At 39.8% G+C, this 20688-nt stretch overlaps 1 protein-coding gene across 2 annotated transcripts in view; it reads right to left on the bottom strand.

Moving 5' to 3' along the window:
- The window catches only part of fbl (pantothenate kinase 3 fbl), a 91565-nt gene that overhangs the window by 60573 nt on the left and 10304 nt on the right, over positions 1–20688 (bottom strand). The gene's annotated exons all lie outside the window — the stretch shown is intronic.

Below are 20688 nucleotides of genomic sequence, written 5' to 3' on the forward strand. Positions count from 1 at the left end.
GTTGAATGCATTGGAGCTCTAAACGATCTGGGACTCAAAAAAAAAATGGAGGATGAAACGCCGGTTGACACTCTCTGCAAATACGTCGCTCTGGCAAGGCAGAGACTCTCCCATCTAGGCCTGACTAGTTTTTATACCTAAACAAGTCCATAACGTTAGAAACAACAATATTGAGCCTGCATTTTTTTAAATTTTTCGAGTCCAAAATTTATATGTCATAATTATCACTTACGCATTACCATTTGAAGGGAGAAGACTGGAAAAAATTGTTTACTTAGTTTATAAGGACCGCCCTAATATACATAGATACATATACGTAGATACGTATTCATAAACATAGATACAGCAGCGAGCACGAAAATAGCAATGGCAATTTTGATAAAATTTCGTCAATCAAAATCTTTTTTTGGCTGATTTCGACAACTTCAGACAAATTTGCAAGAATTTTGTAACTGAAACTATGCAAACCAATCTCAAAAATGTTTTCGAAGAAATTCGAACTAAGAGTTTTCTGTCAAAGAACACGTTATAAGGCTCTCAAAATTCGTATTGATATTTGACAATTTTGTTCGATATTTTCTTCCATACGAAGGGTGCATGGATTTATTTTTTACATTGAAAAATACCTGAAACAAACTTCGGAAAAAATTTTCAATAAATCAATGCGAGTTTTGAGAAACCTTTAACTATAGTTAAAACTCTAAAGGATACACTTTTCCTGGGCTGGATAGAAACACTAATAAAGTGTTAAATTTGGTGGAGATTTGATGTATGTAGTTTGGAACAGTTTTCGGCCATTGCCTGTTAAAATTGGTTTGGGGATAAGCCGGTTTCTGCCACCTTCAGCATAATTTTTCATTAAGTGAATATTATTATTATTATTCTTTCTTTATTCAGTCTATGACAACAAAATCTTACAGACCAGATGTGTATATAGCGTATTATTAAAAAACGAGGCGGACCCGTGCGCATCTTGCGCAACCCATATAAAAGTCTCTTATAAAATATCAACAGAAATCAGCTGTTCTATCAATCAATTATAACTTACAGCTTGCACTGCCATCTAGCGTATGGTAGCAACTGCCGGTAATGCAGTGCAAATATTCACAATAGTGCCATAGTACAAATAGATTTCTTTGCGTGCTCACAATCGTTTATTTTTAACAAATTATTTTAATAAAATATAGCTAAAAAAAAGCACTACGACCAAAATTGCCCAAAGCTCGCTAATAGCCCGAATCTCCAGATTTACACCCAAAACTTTATTTATAGATTTGGATTCCAAATAAGAGCGAAAAAGGGACCCGTACATAAAAACAGCAATCAGAAATAATATATATAATGTTATTGACTAAATACGTAAGGCCAAGGCGAATTCAGTACCAGGTGTTGTTATCCCAACAGCTGGTTGCTTCTTCTTGATTATTTTCCATAGCTGATATACAGTACTCATAAAATACTGCAAGGTTGGTAACTGTGAAGCGACCCTGGACCCTATGTTGGTTTGAATCCATTATTTCTCGCATTGAGAAAAATACTTTATTTTTCACAATTTCTTTCGAATAGTTTTGAAAAGGTAGTATGTTTAGAGATTGGGCGGTAATTTCTAAAGTAATTTTTGTTAACAGATTCGTGAATAAGAGCAATTGAACCCACCTTCCACTTATTAATGAAGACCCCAGAGGCAAGGGTTGATTATGCGGGTCAAACGTGCAAAAAGGCAAGCGGCACACAAATACCCTCACTTTTATCAATCATTAAAAAACATGTTTCTCCCATCTTAATAACAGCCCATAAGGATGGAGGGCGCTAAAGTGGTATTTAAGCATAGTTAGTAGGGAGCATGAGACCACCACGTAAACCATGCTTTGGGTTCAATACGATATGCCTCATTTCCTTTCTTCTAAAAATTCTACAGAGACTAATAGATGCCTGTATAAGAGTAAACATAGTCGCAGTTATTCTTCAATTGTAAGCATAATTATTTTTAAAGGAAAATATGTGAACACAACTCTCCACGTTGGCGGCCACCGTGGTGTGATGGTAGCGTGCTCCGCCTACCACACCGTTTGCCCTGGGTTCATACCCTGGGCAAAGCAACATCAAAATTTTAGAAATAAGGTTTTTCAAGTAGAAGAAAATATTTCTAAGAGGGGCCGCCCCTCCGCAGTGTTTGGCGCTCCGAGTGTATTTCTGCCATGAAAAGCTCTGAGTGAAAACTCATCTGCCTTGCAGATGCCGTTCGGAGTCGGCATAAAACATGTAGGTCCCGTCCGGCCAATTTGTAGGGAAAATCAAGCAGAGCACGACGCAAATTAGAAGAGAAGCTCGGCCTTAGATCTCTCCGGAGGTTATCGCGCCTTACATTTATTTATTTATTTAATATAATAATCTTACTTCATATAGAAGGAAACCAACGGCTTCGTGGTTGTGTCATTAATGCCGGTCGGTCTTGAACGGAGTCTGGCGGACTTTCTGAAGCTCGTTCTGGAATATGGGATCATTACTTGAAGACTTGGCAATGCTATATCTAGTCTACAGGAACTCCTATCCGCTTTACTCCGGTAGAACTCAGTAAACTCAATGCCCTAAACGCTATGGATACGTAACCAATTAATATTGAGCTCAACAGAGATAACTTCAAAACAAAGATGGTACACGAGGTGATTGCAAATACGACTCTTTAATCAGCCCCAGCGGGATAAGGGGCTTGGAATACTCCCGTGCTAGGCATGGGTCTCAGAAGAGGCGTCTAAAATCTACAGATCCGAAGGTTCAGGGGGTCAAAAAAATCATTCCACAGGCATTCGTGCTGGTACAAGAAGGTGCTAGTACAGCGTGCTGCAGGAAGAAACGGTTGAGCACATTATTTGTGCGCGTCCTTCGCTCGCGAGGTCAAGACTCCAGTTACTAGGGGCGGCGGAGTTGCGATCTCCAGGTAGCTAGGTCCTAGAAAACTTCTAGTATTTCCCAAGAGGACGGAGTTATTCTATAACATAAGTCCTGGTACCTAATTGGGGATTTTCCGTTTGGTCGTCAAACAAATACGGACACATTCAGTCCGTGTGCGGTCTTCATTGCCCGGCCAGTTCAAACTAACCTAACAATCGATTTACGCTTTCTTTGTTTCGAGTAAATTATTTTTTCAGTGTATGTATTATGCCGTGGATATTGTATTGTGCTTGCCGTAGTTTGGTTCTCCTTAATGTAACTTCTATTTATGTTTGACTTACTTATGTAGTGTGTTTTGTTTACATTTCCACTAGCTCACCTGTTGAGGTAATCAAGTTTTAGCAAAATTGTGTAAACATGAAATAAATGAATGGAGTTAATGACACAATTATGAACTAGCTTGGTTAAACCAACCACAGCTATTTCTGTTTATGTTTCCGATAGAGCTTTATGAGAAATGAAGTTATTTCCAAAAAATGTTTGCAATATCAATGTAAACAAGTAAGGATGGCTAAGTTCGGGCGTAACCGAATATTACATACTCAGCTGAGAGCTTTGGAGACAAAATAAGGGAAAATCACCATGTAGGAAAATGAACCTAGGGAAACCCTTGAATGTGTTTGGATGACATGGGTATCAAATGGAAGGTATTAAAGAGTATTATCGAACGAGTGGGTCATAATTCTATAGGTGGACGCCATTCCGGGATATCGGCATAAAGGTGGACCAGGAGTGACTTTAGAATGTGTTTGTACGATATGGGTATCAAATTAAAGGTATTAATGAGTATTTTAAAAGGGAGTAGCCCTCAGTCGTATATCTGAAGGCGTTTGTGAGATATAGACCAAAATGTGGACCAGGGTGACCCAGAACATCATCTGTCGGGTACCGCTAATTTATTTATATATGTAATACCACGAACACTATTCCTGCCAAGATTCCAAGGGCTTTTGATTTCGCCCTTCAGAACTTTTTCATTTTGTTCTACTTAATATGGTATGTTTCACACCCATTTTATAAAGTTTTTACTAAAGTTATATTTTGCGTCAAAAAACCAATCCAATCACCATGTTTCATACCCTTTTTCGTATTTGGTATAGAATTATGGCATTTTTTTCATTTTTCGATATCGAAAAAGTGGGCGTGGTCATAGTCGGAGTTCGCCCATTTTTAATACCACGATAAAGTGAGTTCAGATAAGTATGTGAACTAAGTTTAGTAAAGATATATCGATTTTTGCTCAAATTATCGTGTTAACGGAAGGACAGACCGTCGACTGTGTATAAAAACTGGACGTGGCTTCAACAGATTTCGCTCATTTTCACAGAAAACAGCTACCGGCGTAGAAGCTACGCCCTTCCCAAATTTCACAAGGATTGGTAAATTTTTGTTAGACTTATGGCATTAAAAGTATTCTAGACAAATTAAATGAAAAAGGGCGAAGCCACACCCATTTTGAAATTTTCTTTTATTTTTGTATTTTGTTGCACCATATCATTACTGGAGTTGAATGTAACATAATTTACTTATATACTGTATAGATATTAAATTTTTTGTTAAATTTGACTTTTAAAATTTTTCTTTTTTAAAAAGTGGGCGTGTTCGTCATCATTTTGCTAATTTTTATTTAGCACACATATAGTAATAGGAGTAACGTTCCTGCCATATTTCATCATGATATCTTCAACGACTGCCAAATTACAGCTTGAAAAACTTTTAAATTACCTTGTTTTAAAAGTGGGCGGTGCCACGCCCATTGTTCAAAATTTTACTAATTTTCTATTCTGCGTCATAAGGTTAACCCACCTACCAAGTTTCATCGCTTTATCCGTCTTTGGTAATGAATTATCGCACTTTTTCGGTTTTTCGAAATTTTCGATATCGAAAAAGTGGGCGTGGTTATAGTCCGATTTCGTTCATTTTAAATAGCGAACTGCGATGAGTGCCCATGAACTTACATACCAAATTTCATTAAGATACCTCAAAATTAACTCAAGTTATCGTGTTTACGGACGGACGGACGGACATGGCTAAATGAATTTCTTTTTTCGCCCAGATCATTTTGATTTATAGAAGTCTATATCTCGATTAGTTTATGCCATTACAGATTACCGTTATGCGAACAAAATTAATATACTCTGTGAGCTCTACTCAGCTGAGTATAAATATAAGATTAAGGTAGGTGAGGGAAGGGGGTCTTTTGTCAAGAGCTAAATGTAAGCCGCAAGTTTAAGTTGGCTGATCATTGCAGCGTATTCCAAGCGGAAGTTGCTGCGAGTAAGGATGTGGTGGATGAAATGCTATCCAGTGCTACTACGGTTAGGGAATTTAACATCTACTTTGATAGCCAAGCGGATATCAAGGCCCTGAGCTCAACTACAGTGCGATCGAGGGTGGTCTGGGAGTGAATGACCTCGCTTGCGATTGCATCGAAATTTTTTACAATTAAGATTATCTCGGTCCCGTGGCCATAGTGATATCCCGGGTAACTTTCAAGCGGATCTCTTAGGTACAACTGAACCGGATGCAGATGGCTGTAGGGATTTCGGGATTCCGCTGGCCACGTGTGGATTGCTCCTCCATAGCTGGGCCTCGAGTCAGCTCAGCAACCACTGGGCGGACACCACGTCTTGCAGGGTAGAAAGATCTTTCTGGTCGAAAGTGGATGGCAGGAGGTCTGCTGAATTAATTGGATTCACTAAGGCTCACCTATCAATGGTCATTGCGGTTTTGACAGGGCACTGTCCCATCCATGCGGTACGTCTCAATATACTGGAAACTCTATCCTGCTGCATCTGTATGGAGGATGATGAGGTGGAATTACCTAATCACTTTATGCTTGATTGCCCAGCTTTTGCCAGAACTAGGCGAAAGTACTTCGGTCGCGACTCACTTGGATCTCCCTAGGATTTATCCAAAGTACAGATCGGTATCATTCGGAGCTTTATCGTTGCTACCCAACGAATCTCTAAGTAGCTAGATCTAAGTCACCGTTATTTTTGTTGTATGTGATATCACAACGGACCTTCGTGTTGTCCAAGTGAGCTTTCCTTATCAGGGCAGCTGCCACCTAACCTAACCTAAGGTGAATGATGGTCTGACGTTGAATTCGAAATGAATCAAAGACAGGGGAAGATAAGATAAGATTTTTTTTAAATAAAAATGCACGTGAAGATCAGCTTATCGACATGATGCGACTACCTAAATACACATGGGCATATTTGGATGCATATACACATATATATATATATATATATATATATATATATATGTATATAGGGTGATACACTAACTCTCACAAACAGTGCATCTACTGTGATACGGATTAACAACGTTTTTGAAATAGATTTTGAGAACACAATATTTCCTTTATTCAACCGTCGATATTTAAATGAGCAGCAAACGCTTTTTTTCGAGAATGATAAGAAATCAGGCTTCATGTTGGACTTCGTCATCACACAACAACTGAACAAGGGTCAAACATGTAACATAAAGTACATCGTTATCTATGAATGCAGGTTTGCATGAGATATTAGGTATTTGCATCGAGCAAAATGATGAATATTTTTCCAGCTTCAGTATTTGCGATTTCTTCTTTAAGTTATACGAGCCGTACCCGTGCGCATCTTGTGCAACCAATATAAAAGTCTCTTATCAAATATCAACAGAAATCAGCTGTTCTATCATTCAATTAAAACTTACAGCTTGCGCTGCCATTTGACGTGAGAGGCTATATTTCACTCGCTAGTTTTTGTCCACAAGCTGTCTGATGCACAAGTTCATGTCCCTGATTTGAGAGGTCATCGTGGTCTTACTGTCTTACAAGATCACGTTTTCTCGCTAATTTTGCAGCCTCTCGCTAAAGTATGGCCGGATTTCCGCAATTCTTCCAGCGTCGACGCTGTCGACATCTGTCGAGATTGGAAGGGCAGCAGCCGATTCCTACTGAAGCCGGTTCTTTGTACCGGAGCGACTCGGGATTGTTCCCGACCAAGAGCTGCCATTTTACAGTTACCCCATTTAATTTGTAATCCCATCTTATTGTACTTATACATATACATTAGACTGGGTCGATTTCTTAACCGATATCGCGCAATCGATTTTTCGACATTTTTTTTTTTTTTTAAACTGTTATCGCCAACGTTTTTAGCGGAAATTTTTGGGTCGGACAGGGTATACATGAAAATTTTATAATCAAATGAAATTTTTTTAGTAGGTCATGAAAAAACCTTAAAAATCAAAGTCGAAAAAAGTCAAAAAAAATGAAATTTCACCGGCTCGAAAATTATTTTTTGGGTATGCGTAGTGGAACTTTTTCTCCTGAGCCCAAATCCTCTCGAAAAATCGATGGCGCGATATCGGTTAACTTTCGTCCATACAAATCGACCCACCCTAATATACATATATTGTTAATAAATAAAATGAAATTACAGTGGGGCTTAATAATAATAGAACACTTTTGTTTTTCTATGGTTAGTTTTTCTAAAATTGGAGTATGCTTGACCGTCTCATTTTGAAATCACATCAAAATTTGGGTTAATCAATTAATTCTTTGTTTAGTAAAACTTGTGATCCCTGGCTTAAACGTTTTCTTTTTTTATTCACTGTAGTGTTCAGGGCCGGTTTAACAAGTAGGCAGAATACGCAGTTGCCTGCCCCCTAAAAATGAAAAAGACTTCTAAATTTTTCTTACAAACATAAAATTCTAGAGAGTGAAACAAAAATATAATCAGAACTGAAAATAAATTTTACTGAAATAAATAAAACTCAATTGACCGCATTCAAAAGGAGACGACCGACGAACTAGACAAGGTTCCTATAAAGAACATTTCCCACTCATTTGACAAATTGTATGAGCGTGCAAAGAAGTGCACCGAAGTAAAAGGAGAGTATATCTAATATATAAAATTCTTCTGTCACGGTGTTAGAGGCTTAACTCCTCCGAAACGGCTGAAACGATTCTCATGAAATTTTGTGAGCATATTGGGTAGATCTGAGAATCGGCCAACGTCCATCTTTTTTTTCGATACGTGCCTAGGGTGTTCAGATCAAAACGTGGACGCGGGTACCCCTAGAATGTGTTTATACAATATGGATATCAAGTGAAACTGGAGACCCGGGTACCCCTAGATTGTGTTTATACAATATGGATATCAAATAAAAGCTGTTGATGAGTGCTATAGTACAGGATAGTTTTCATACAACTGGGAAGCTTGGGTCTCGATATAAAGCCCAAAACGTGGACCCGGGTACCCCTAGAATGTGTTTATACAATATGGGTATCAAATTGAAGCTGTTGATGTATGCTTTAGTACAGAGTAAGTTTTACACCGCTGGGTGACTACGGTCTCGAGATATAGGCCAAAACATGGACCCGGATACACCTAGAATGTGTGTGTATTATGGATATCAATGAAAGCTGTTGCTGAGAGCTCTAAAGTTCAATGTGATATTCGATTTAGTCACATCAACCTGGCAAAACTGATATATGCATGCGAAGCCGAAATAAAGACAAGAATTAATAATACCCACACATTTACATACGTCCTATTCAATTTGCCTGAAATTTCGTATATAAATTTGCCTATAATAGTATTTACGATGCTTTTTTCCGGGAAGTATACCAGAGACGGACTGGGACTGGGATTAGGACTAGGACTGGGACTGAGACTGAGACTCGGAGTGGGACTGGGACAGAGACTCGGAATGGGACTGGAACAAAATACATACCACCCTCTGGGACTGGCAATAAGAGATGAAGAAGAAGGAGAAAAACTTGAGAGAAGAGAAAAGAGAGAAGGAGACTGAGAAAGAGATAGAATGAGACGAAGATGGAGATGGAGCGAAAAAGACGGAGGAAGGAGTGAATAAAAAGATAAGGAAAAAGTGTAGAGGGGTAGGGCAGAGTTAGACGGAAAAAGCTTATTAAAATGTATGCAGATAGGCCAAATTTAGGGCAGAACAACGTCTGCCGGGTCTGCTAGTTGAATAATAAAAAATAATTATCTCAAAACGTACACTGGTTGTTTTTATTTTGAAAAATTTCGGTTATTTTTGGAACATAGGGTGTAGAAGCATTCAAGCGGAAATTAAAACTAGAATAATGTATGAGTGAATGATTAATGATGGATGACAATTAAATGAATGTATTGTAACGAATTTGGGGATTTCTTGACATTTTGCACCTTCGTATCCCTGAACTGTCGAATAAATAACTCCAATATTCAGTATTGTAATATGGTATTTATTTAGTCTACTTTGGGACTAGTACAATTATACTTCAATATCGCGTACTTCACAAAAGCGTGGTTAAATCAAACTGATTACTGAGGAAAAAACTAAAGAATTATTACCCGGTGTAGGTTATACAGAAATCGTAAAACGTACTCGTCGTAGAAAAAAACAGCCTAATGACGAAAATGGTCCAGAAGTAGAATTTTCGCCTCGCTATGATTTTAGGACAAAAGGTTTCCTCGAAATTATCGACAATCTTCACAATGAAATCAAAGGACGTGCGAAAGTATATATGGAGAAAGAAAGAGAGATTTGCATTTCTCATCAACTTTTCTCTAAGTGATGGAGACCTCCACGAAGCTATAAATAGCTTAGTTCGTTTTTATTCTAGATATTTGGAAGAATTTTTCATTGAAATGAAACAAATCCAAAGTTACGCTAACTCTAGATACACTGATGCACAAAAAACGCATAGTCATTTGTATAAGATTCTAATGGAAGATCAATTAGCCGATGTATTTCCTAACACAGAAATAACTGTTCGGATTTTTTTAACATTAATGATCACAAATTGTTCTGCCGAGCGCTCCTTCTCGCAATAAAAAAGAATCAGAGCTGCTGAAAGAGCTACAACGCGACAAGAGCGACTCGAGATGTTAGGTATACTGTGCATTGAGACAGATTTATTTAACAAAATCGATATTGATGAAATAATTGATGAATTTGCCGAAAACAAATGTAGAAAACGACATGCTTAAAATGTAGATAGTAATTTTATTAATATTATTACATTGTGACAATAAAACTTTTATGAAAGATATAAGTTTGTATTTTTTAATCGAAAAAAGAAGGGCACGGACGTGAAAAAGGGCCCCCAAATTGATGGTTGCCTAGAGCCTCGTTGAGGGTTAATCTGGCTCTGGTAGTGTGGGAGAATCATACGATGCATTTATGTAGACATTCGAAATAACTACAATACGTAAACACATACTTGTAGAGGACATGGTCACTTACAAACTTACGCAAAACTAATCAAAGTTTGAATGAATTCAATTAAGCGTCTACTTATCAGAGAACGGTATTAACACGACGCTTTAAAATCGTGTCTCCCTCTCTCTCTTCTGCTACACCACTTTTTCGAATGAGTAAAAGTCAGCACCATTTTATTGGCGCGTGTTTTGTGTGTACAGAGATTTAAATTAAAGATCGTTTAGTGTCATTAAATTATTGCAAATTTATGCATTTTATAAAAGCGCACATACGCACAAACATATTTGCATGTACAGTGTGGTAAAATGCGATGGTGACCCAAAGAATTGAAAAACTCAAACCAATGGCCATTCCTTCTTCGGGTTAAATGGAACCAATTGGAAACACCAACAAAAGCGAATCCCGTTTCACTAACAGACGAGGCTCTGGCGACCCCAAGCTCCTCATGGAACTTGGGCGTGGGATGGAGGGATGGCCTGAAGGTTTAATGTGGCCATATAAATCGTTCCCGAGATGGTCGGGCTAACACCTTAATGGAACTGTGTTACCGGAGCGTACCGGATCTGTATCCGGCAAAGGATAATGACATCGATAACACTCCCCAAAGCCTTCGGAGAGTAACCTTATCACTACAAAAACAACAACAACCAACAGAAGTGAAAATTTTCCCACATATATTCTGAACGTCTGGTGTCTTTAAGAATACATTTACGGCTGAAGCATTTTCATTCATTTGAATATGGGTTCATAAATCTTCTAACAAGCTTTTCTCCCGAAGTCTGATCCGACTAATTCTCATTGGAGCACGGTTATGGTAAGAAACTAATAGGTCGAGTTTTTTTTTCGTTCATCGGGAGAAGGTATTACTTCTCAGTTCATTGATCATCCCAAGTCACCAGAGCTTGTGGTTCTCAAAGATTAGAGGCTACTAATTAGAGTCTTTTACAGATTCGAATTTGTAACTGTAACTGGGTATTGTTTATGCGTTTATTAAAGATTTATCGGTCAGTTCCTAGCATATTGATTTACTCATGTAGGGATTCTGGCAAGTTATTAAAAAAACCTAGGGAAAAGGTTATCTTCTTTTTCCTCATGCGCGATTACTTTGGTGCCTTAAAACTAAAACTATTCATAAAAACTATGTGAAAAAATTATTCACATACATATGTAGGTACCACTTCCGTGTTGAAGCAGTAAATTCTTCACCCTGTTGTTCTAATCGTAAAGCCACACTGGTGCCACCAGAAATATGCCCTAGATGTTTATCTAGCAAACGAGCAATCATCGACAGTCTTAACTCCAATAATTACGTCCGGCTTTAACAAATTGGATCGGCTCCATGCTAAGCTGCAGAATTATCACGACGCAATGGGATCAATGCGAGGCCACAAAATCTGTAAACATCGCAGGGTTGCGTATTATCACCAACGCTGTGGCGCTGGTCATCAACCAATTGCTTAGATGGTTAAACAGAGGAACAGAAAACTCACGCAATATGCAGATGACGTTTCAGTTATCATAAGCGGCAGATGTCTAGCAACAACCAGCTCTCTGATTGATCAGGCAGGATTTACATGCCTGGGCATTTGGAGTCGGGTTAATCACCAGCGCGAAAAAAAAGAATTGGACTAAGCCTAAGCTTGGGGCGTAACTCCAAAAAACTTTTCTTTTTTTTCAGCACAAAATATCTAAGAAATACACTGGATAGTAAGTTTTCGTGGAAACTCTACGTGCGAGAAAGGGCGAAAAAAGCCTCCGTGGCACTGTTTGAATGCAAAATGGGACCCAAACCCTTTCATAGAGTAGATACGGCAATCGTTAAGCCCATAATTTTATATGTGGTCCTAGTTTGGTAGGCAGCAAAAAAGTACGTTTCCAAAAAGCTAGGATATGCAGATTATCAAGGATTAGAATAACGAAAGCCATAAAAACGACTACGATGCAGCCCTGCATGTCATTCCGGGGATCCACGTGCAGACCTAATGGCTAAAAATATAGCATTAGCCTTAAAGCCTGGGGGCAATTTTAGTGAAGGTCTTGCGACCATAGCAGTATAGTGCCGTTAAATGTAGGGCGAACGGACTACATGATCTCATGCTTGAGCTTCGAAAGAGATATTGGGGCCACAATAGAGCGGAGGGTTGGTGCAAAGGTGCGAAAATGGCAGAGCATACTATATACCCGTATACCAATGGTTCCAAATTGACGAAAGGTGTCGGGTCTGCTGTTTACTGTGTCGATCTACAAATAAGTATATTCTAAAGGCTGCCAGATACTACAGTGTCTTTTAGGCGGAAGTTGTAGCTATGAAGCCAGCAGCAGAAATCCTGAAGGAAGTATGCTTAAGCAGCATTAGCATCAATATATATGGATATACGCATATTGATAGTCAGGCGGCGTTTAAAGCAAAACACCACGCAGTATTTCAACAAGAAGTGTCCTGGAATGCAAAGAAGCATTGGAGAAAATTCGCTCATATCGAACCATACATCTATAACGGGTTCCCGGTCATAAAGGCATGGAAGGTAACGACAAGACCGGTTCCCCCAGCGGGTTAGGGGGTTAGAATATACCCGTGGTAGGCATGGCTGTAGTAAGAGGTGATTAAAATACCAGATTCAAAGGGTTATGTAGCGCAACCCTTTCTGGTTGCCAGGGCAATATATAGCTTCTCCAAACTGGAGCTCCTCATGGATCTAGACGGTGGGAGGGCGGTATGGCATAGAAGGTCGCATGTGGTCATAAAAAATCGTTCCCGAGATGGTCGAGCTTGGTACCGGAACGTACCGGATCTGCATCCGGCAACGGACCATCAACATCGCTTCCCAAGGCAGTCGGTTCTATGTACCGGGATTTTTCCCGACCAAGGACTGTCATTTCAGTGTAACCCCATTTAATTTGTTGCGTCCCTCCCACAAATTGTCATCCTCCCAGCAGCTCCTTGCAGCGGGACTGCTCCATATTCTCTTGCTCCGGGAAGGTATCGAATCCAATCAGGGTCCGTCTCCTGACCCTGACAAATGGTTTTGCTCCATCTGCCGGAAAATAATCTATTTAGGACGGTCATACTCTGTTCCGTGTGTCTCGGGTAAGGGATGGTTGCATCGGACACGTTGTTCTGGGCTTGATCCCAAAACCCGACGTCCACGTAACTTTTATAAATCTTTTGTGGCTCCTTGCTGTTCACGCCCAAGGGGTCCCGTAGTCTACGCCTTAGCGCCCACACTACCTTCCAGCAGCCCAGCTGCTCAGCAAGCCACAACTAGTACCCGCTGCTGCTCGCGCCCCGCGGCGCCAACAAATCAAACAGCTGCTACCACTCATAACACTATCTCCGTAATAGAGTCGGTAGCAATGCTGAGCATCAGCCCCTGCCCCCGTCTTCTCCCCCTCCCCTCTTTTCCGACAGCAATCGTTTAGGTCAGGGAAACAGACTCTTAGTCCCTAACCCCGTTTGCACCGTTTGCCAGCACAGAATATATATGTTTGCGACATCCGCCCAATGCAGCTCCTGCCTTGGGCCGTGCCACTTTCCTAGATGTTCTGGTCTCCGCGACGGCAACCCCCCGACGAGTTTCATTGCGCCATGTTGCCAGGTCGCAAACCCCAATCTACCGGGTACCCCAATGCTTGCCCAAGGACGCCCAGTCCCAGGGCCACAACAGCAGTTGCGTCCTGGCCTTCCTCAACCCAGGCGTAGTCACCCGTCACTTACTCCCAGAGTGACGACGTCTCCCCCTATGCACTTCAGAATTCTGCAGTTAAACTGTAATGGACTAACTGGGAAGATCACGGAGATAGTCGATTTCATGAAGCGGCACAACATCCGCATTGCTGCGATTCAAGAGACTAAACTCACAGCAAGATCTGCACTGCAAACCTGTTCTGGGTATAATATCCACAGAAAAGATTGCATGAGCGGAAATGGAGGCGGCCTCGCGTTTATCATACACCACTCTGTGCAATATCATATATTTGATCCTGGCATCGACCGCAGGGACAATGTCTTAGAACGTCAAGGCCTATCTGTCCGGTCAGGCGATGCAAACCTAGAAATCATCAACATCTACATCCCTCCTGCCACCTGTTGCCCCAGTGGATACTGTCCTAATATTAGCGCCTTACTCACTGGCAACAATCGCAATATCTTAGGCGACTTTAATGCCCATCACGATCTATGGCATTCAAACATGCGGGCGGACAGTAGGGGTGAGATATTGGCGGATCAAATAGAAGAAACGACGTTCTGCACAATAAACGGAGACGCCCCCACAGGTATGGTAGGAAGCTGTCACAGTTTGCCGGATATCTCAATCGTGAGCGCAGAACTCGTAAACTGCGTCAACTGGGAGCCGATGGTAACATTGGCATCCGACCACCTGCCTACTTTAAAAAAGGAAAGGGGGACGAATACAAATCTTTTACAGACAACCCCTTTGCTGCCCTCCCTATCCCGACTGAAGCCCGCCAAGGGGAGCGTGCTTTCCGCAAGGTCATTGAATCAGCCTCGGCACGTTTCAATCCCGCCGGGAGAATTCCCGAAATTCGGCCCCACTTCCCGGCGGAGGCCGCAAATTTAGCGAGAGAACGTGACCTTATAAGACAGCTCGACCCAGGCGACCCCCAAATAAGGGATATAAACCAACGCATCACATAGCTTGTGGATGAACACAAGCGGGTGAAATGGAAGGAGCACCTAAGAGGTTGTAACCTCTCTGCCGGTGTGGGTAATCTTTGGTCCACCGTAAAGTCCCTATCGAATCCGTCTAAGCACAATAGCAAGGTTTCCATCGCCTTCGGCGATAAAGTGCTCTCGGATTCGAAGAAATGCGCGATCGCTTTCTGCGGTCAATATGTAATGCATTCAATGGTCGACAAAGATAGACGGAGGGCCAACAGACACGCACATAAACATAAATTCAGCGCGTCACCAATTACCATCACCGCCAGAGAGGTTGAAGATGCCATTGGTCACGCTAAACCATCCAAAGCAGTGGGCCCAGACGGCATAGCCATGCCGATGCTTTTTTTAAAATTAGAAGGTTTTCCTATTTATTGTTATAAATCCACTTGGGAAATGAAATATAATTGATATAAAGCTCTATTGCAAAGATATAGCTTATATTATTCGTCCACGACCGTTTTAAAAATCTTTTATATAAAAATGGGCGTGGTCCTTAACGATTTCGTTAATTTTTCTTCAAAGCATTCCTTATAGTAAAGGCAACCTCTTTGCCGAATTTTGTTACGATAGGTTTAACGATTTTTGATTTATGATTAATAATATTTGTAAAATTGATTTTATCACAAGTGGGCGGTGTCGGGCCCATCCACACGTCAAATTTCAACATTCTAGGTGTATTATTTACAAGTTTTTTGTGTTTTCCAAAATGTTTCGCTCATTTTCAGTGCCAATATATTATGTGTCCAGATAAGCTCGTGTACCAAATTTGGTGAAGATATCTCAATATTTACTCAAGTTATCGTGTCAACGGACAGATCAATCAAAAGTTTTTTTCGATACTGATGATTTTCATATATGGAAGTCTATATCTATATCGATTTCTTTATACCTGTACAACCAACCGTTATCCAATCAAAGTTATAATACCCTGTGTATAAGTACAGCTGGGTATAAAATTAAGAGAGCAAAAAAATCATAGCTTTTGACAACATGTTTCATTGCTCATTTGTTTATGTTATGCTGCTACCAAACTGCTTTTATAGTGGATAAAACAGTTAAATAGATAGTAAATGATTTCCATGACGAAATCTATATATATCGCAGGGTATCGGTTAGTTATGCATAGCATTTTGAAATTGAAATCAATGTTGACCGTCCCGAGTATAAGAGGGTAGGAACACATCCATACATGTGAAAGTCTATTAATAAGACATTTATCTGCACTTTCACACTATCAAGTCCAGACGCGAGAACAACGGAAATAGTTCTACTCAACAAACCCTTGTTTAGGCCATTTCCCTATTTCCGGGGGAATATTGTTTATAAATCAAATATGCAACATAAAACCTCCCAGCAAATTTGTAAAACGAAAGCTTATATATTCTTTTTAAGCCCAGCTCCATTTGGCTCCAGCACTAACACCGGTTTTAATGTGGTTTTTTGTTGGAAGAATAAGGCGCGTTAGGGAGGCATAGAATATACCCACTGCAGGACCTCTCTGAAGTTGGCAAGACAACTTTTACGTGGAAAAAAATTACCTATTGGGAAAATTGCCGTGAATTTGCCGTAATTTATCCGTGAAACAAAAAAATTTGCCGTGGCCATATTTTAGAAAATACTTCACGTGAAGTTAGCGTGCCACCCTCAGAAAACCACCTTAGAGGCCAGCTAGGAAGATAATTCTTGCTTAACTTTTTTTTATGGTGCACCGCCAACTTCACGTGAATTTAGCGTGCCACTTTTCGAAAACCACCTTAGACACCAGTTAGGAAAATAATTCTTGCACGTGAATTTGCCGTAAATTTGCCGTGAATTATGCGTGAAACAAAAAAATTTGCCGCGGCCATGTTTTAGAAAATACAGGGTGGCACGCCAACTTCACGTGAAGTTAGCGTGCCACCCTCAAAAAACCACCTTAGAGGCCAGCTAGGAAAATAATTCTTGCACACGAATTTGCCGTAGATAAGTGGCATATTTTATAAATTCGAAAAAAGAAATTTCAATTTTTTTTATAGTGCACCGCCAACTTCACGTGAAGTTAGCGTGTCACCCTCAGAAAACCACCTTAGAGGCCAGCTAGGAAAATAATTCTTGCACACGAATTTGCCGTAAATTTGCCGTAGATAAGCGGCATATTTTATAAATTCGAAAAAAGAAATTTCAAATTTTTTTATGGTGTACCGCCAACTTCACGTGAAGTTAACGTGCCACCCAGAGAAAACCGCCTTAGAGGTCAGCTAGGAAAATAATTCTTGCACACGAATTTGCCGTAAATTTGCCGTAGATAAATGGCATATTTCACAAATTCGAAAAAAAAAATTTCAAATTTTTTTTATGGTGTACCGCCAACTTCACGTGAAGTTAGCGTGCCACCCTCAGAAAATCGCCTTAGAGGCCAGCTAGGAAAATAATTCTTGCACACGAATTTGCCGTAAATTTGCCGTAGATAAGTGGCATATTTTATAAATTCGAAAAAAGAAATTTCAAATTTTTTTTATAGTGCACCGCCAACTTCACGTGAAGTTATCGTTCCACCCTCAGAAAACCATCTTAGTGGCCAGCTAGGAAAATAATTCTTTTTCGAATTTATAAAATATGCCACTTATCTACGGCAAATTTACGGCAAATTCGTGTGCAAGAACTATTTTCTTAGCTAGCCTTTAAGGTGGTTTTCTGAGGGTGGCACGCTAACTTCACGTGAAGTTGGCGGTGCACCATAAAAAAAAATTTGAAATTTTTTTTTTCGAATTTATAAAATATGCCACTTATCTACGGCTAATTTACGGCAAATTCGTGTACAAGAATTATTTTCTTAGCTGGCCTCTAAGGTGGTTTTCTGAGGGTGGCACGCTAACTTCACGTGAAGTTGGCGGTGCACCATAAAAAAAAATTTGAATTTTCTTTTTCGAATTTATATAATATGACACTTATCAACGGCAAATTTACGGCAAATTCGTGTGCAAGAATTATTTTCTTAGCTGGCCTCTAAGGTGGTTTTCTGAGGGTGGCACACGCACTTCACGTGAAGTTGGCGGTGCACCATAAAAAAATTTGAACATTTTTTTTTCGAATTTATAAACTATGCCACTTATCTACGGCAAATTTACGGCAAATTCGTGTGCAAGAATTATTTTCCTAGCTGGCTTCTAAGGTGGTTTTCTGAGGGTGGCACGCTAACTTCACGTGAAGTTGGCGGTGCACCATAAAAAAAAATTGAATTTTCTTTTTCGAATTTATAAACTATGCCACTTATCTACGGCAAATTTACGGCAAATTGGTGTGCAAGAATTATTTTCCTAGCTGGCCTCTAAGGTGGTTTTCTGAGGGTGGCACGCTAACTTCACGTGAAGTTGGCGGTGCACCATAAACAAAAAAATTGAATTTTCTTTTTCGAATTTATAAAATATGCCACTTATCTACGGCAAATTTACGGCAAATTCGTGTGCAAGAACTATTTTCTTAGCTAGCCTTTAAGGTGGTTTTCTGAGGGTGGCACGCTAACTTCACGTGAAGTTGGCGGTGCACCATAAAAAAAATTTGAAATTTTTTTTTTCGAATTTATAAAATATGCCACTTATCTACGGCTAATTTACGGCAAATTCGTGTACAAGAATTATTTTCTTAGCTGGCCTCTAAGGTGGTTTTCTGAGGGTGGCACGCTAACTTCACGTGAAGTTGGCGGTGCACCATAAAAAAAAATTTGAATTTTCTTTTTCGAATTTATATAATATGACACTTATCAACGGCAAATTTACGGCAAATTCGTGTGCAAGAATTATTTTCTTAGCTGGCCTCTAAGGTGGTTTTCTGAGGGTGGCACACGCACTTCACGTGAAGTTGGCGGTGCACCATACAAAAATTTGAACATTTTTTTTTCGAATTTATAAACTATGCCACTTAACTACGGCAAATTTACGGCAAATTCGTGTGCAAGAATTATTTTCCTAGCTGGCTTCTAAGGTGGTTTTCTGAGGGTGGCACGCTAACTTCACGTGAAGTTGGCGGTGCACCATAAAAAAAAATTTAATTTTCTTTTTCGAATTTATAAACTATGCCACTTATCTACGGCAAATTTACGGCAAATTGGTGTGCAAGAATTATTTTCCTAGCTGGCCTCTAAGGTGGTTTTCTGAGGGTGGCACGCTAACTTCACGTGAAGTTGGCGGTGCACCATAAAAAAAAAAATTGAATTTTCTTTTTCGAATTTATAAAATATGCCACTTATCTACGGCAAATTTACGGCAAATTCGTGTGCAGGACTATTTTCTTAGCTAGCCTTTAAGGTGGTTTTCTGAGGGTGGCACGCTAACTTCATGTGAAGTTGGCGGTGCACCATAAAAAAAATTTGAACTTTTTTTTTTCGAATTTATAAAATATGCCACTTATCTACGGCAAATTCGTGTGCAAAAATTATTTTTCTAGCTGGCCTCTAAGGTGGTTTTCTGAGGGTGGCACGTTAACTTCACGTGAAGTTGGCGGTGCACCATAAAAAAAATTTAATTTTCTTTTTCGAATTTATTAACTATGCCACTTATCTACGGCAAATTTACGGCAAATTGGTGTGCAAGAATTATTTTCCTAGCTGGCCTCTAAGGTGGTTTTCTGAGGGTGGCACGCTAACTTCACGTGAAGTTGGCGGTGCACCATAAAAAAAAATTTGAATTTTCTTTTTCGAATTTATATAATATGACACTTATCAACGGCAAATTTACGGCAAATTCGTGTGCAAGAATTATTTTCTTAGCTGGCCTCTAAGGTGGTTTTCTGAGGGTGGCACACGCACTTCACGTGAAGTTGGCGGTGCACCATAAAAAAATTTGAACATTTTTCTTTCGAATTTATAAACTATGCCACTTAACTACGGCAAATTTACGGCAAATTCGTGTGCAAGAATTATTTTCCTAGCTGGCTTCTAAGGTGGTTTTCTGAGGGTGGCACGCTAACTTCACGTGAAGTTGGCGGTGCACCATAAAAAAAAATTGAATTTTCTTTTTCGAATTTATAAACTATGCCACTTATCTACGGCAAATTTACGGCAAATTGGTGTGCAAGAATTATTTTCCTAGCTGGCCTCTAAGGTGGTTTTCTGAGGGTGGCACGCTAACTTCACGTGAAGTTGGCGGTGCACCATAAAAAAAAAATTGAATTTTCTTTTTCGAATTTATAAAATATGCCACTTATCTACGGCAAATTCGTGTGCAGGACTATTTTCTTAGCTAGCCTTTAAGGTGGTTTTCTGAGGGTGGCACGCTAACTTCACGTGAAGTTGGCGGTGCCCCATAAAAAAAATTTGAAATTTTTTTTTTCGAATTTATAAAATATGCCACTTATCTACGGCAAATTCGTGTGCAAAAATTATTTTTCTAGCTGGCCTCTAAGGTGGTTTTCTGAGGGTGGCACGCTAACTTCACGTGAAGTTGGCGTGCCACCCTGTATTTTCTAAAACATGGCCGCGGCAAATTTTTTTGTTTCACGGATAATTCACGGCAAATTTACGGCAAATTCACGTACAAGAATTATTTTCCTAACTGGTGTCTGAGGTGGTTTTCGAAAAGTGGCACGCTAACTTCACGTGAAGTTGGCGGTGCACCATAAAAAAAAGTTTAATATTATTTTTTCGAAATTATATAATATGCCACTTATCTACGGCAAATTTACGGCAAATTCGTGTGCAATAATTATTTTCCTAGCTGGTCTCTAAGGTGGTTTTCTGAGGGTGGCACGCTAACTTCACGTGAAGTTGGCGTGCCACCCTGTATTTTCTAAAATATGGCCACGGCAAATTTTTTTGTTTCACGGATAAATTACGGCAAATTCAAGGCAATTTT

This window comes from Eurosta solidaginis, chromosome 5 (genome assembly GCF_040869045.1).
Source record: "Eurosta solidaginis isolate ZX-2024a chromosome 5, ASM4086904v1, whole genome shotgun sequence".
Classification (NCBI taxonomy): Eukaryota; Metazoa; Arthropoda; class Insecta; order Diptera; family Tephritidae; genus Eurosta; species Eurosta solidaginis.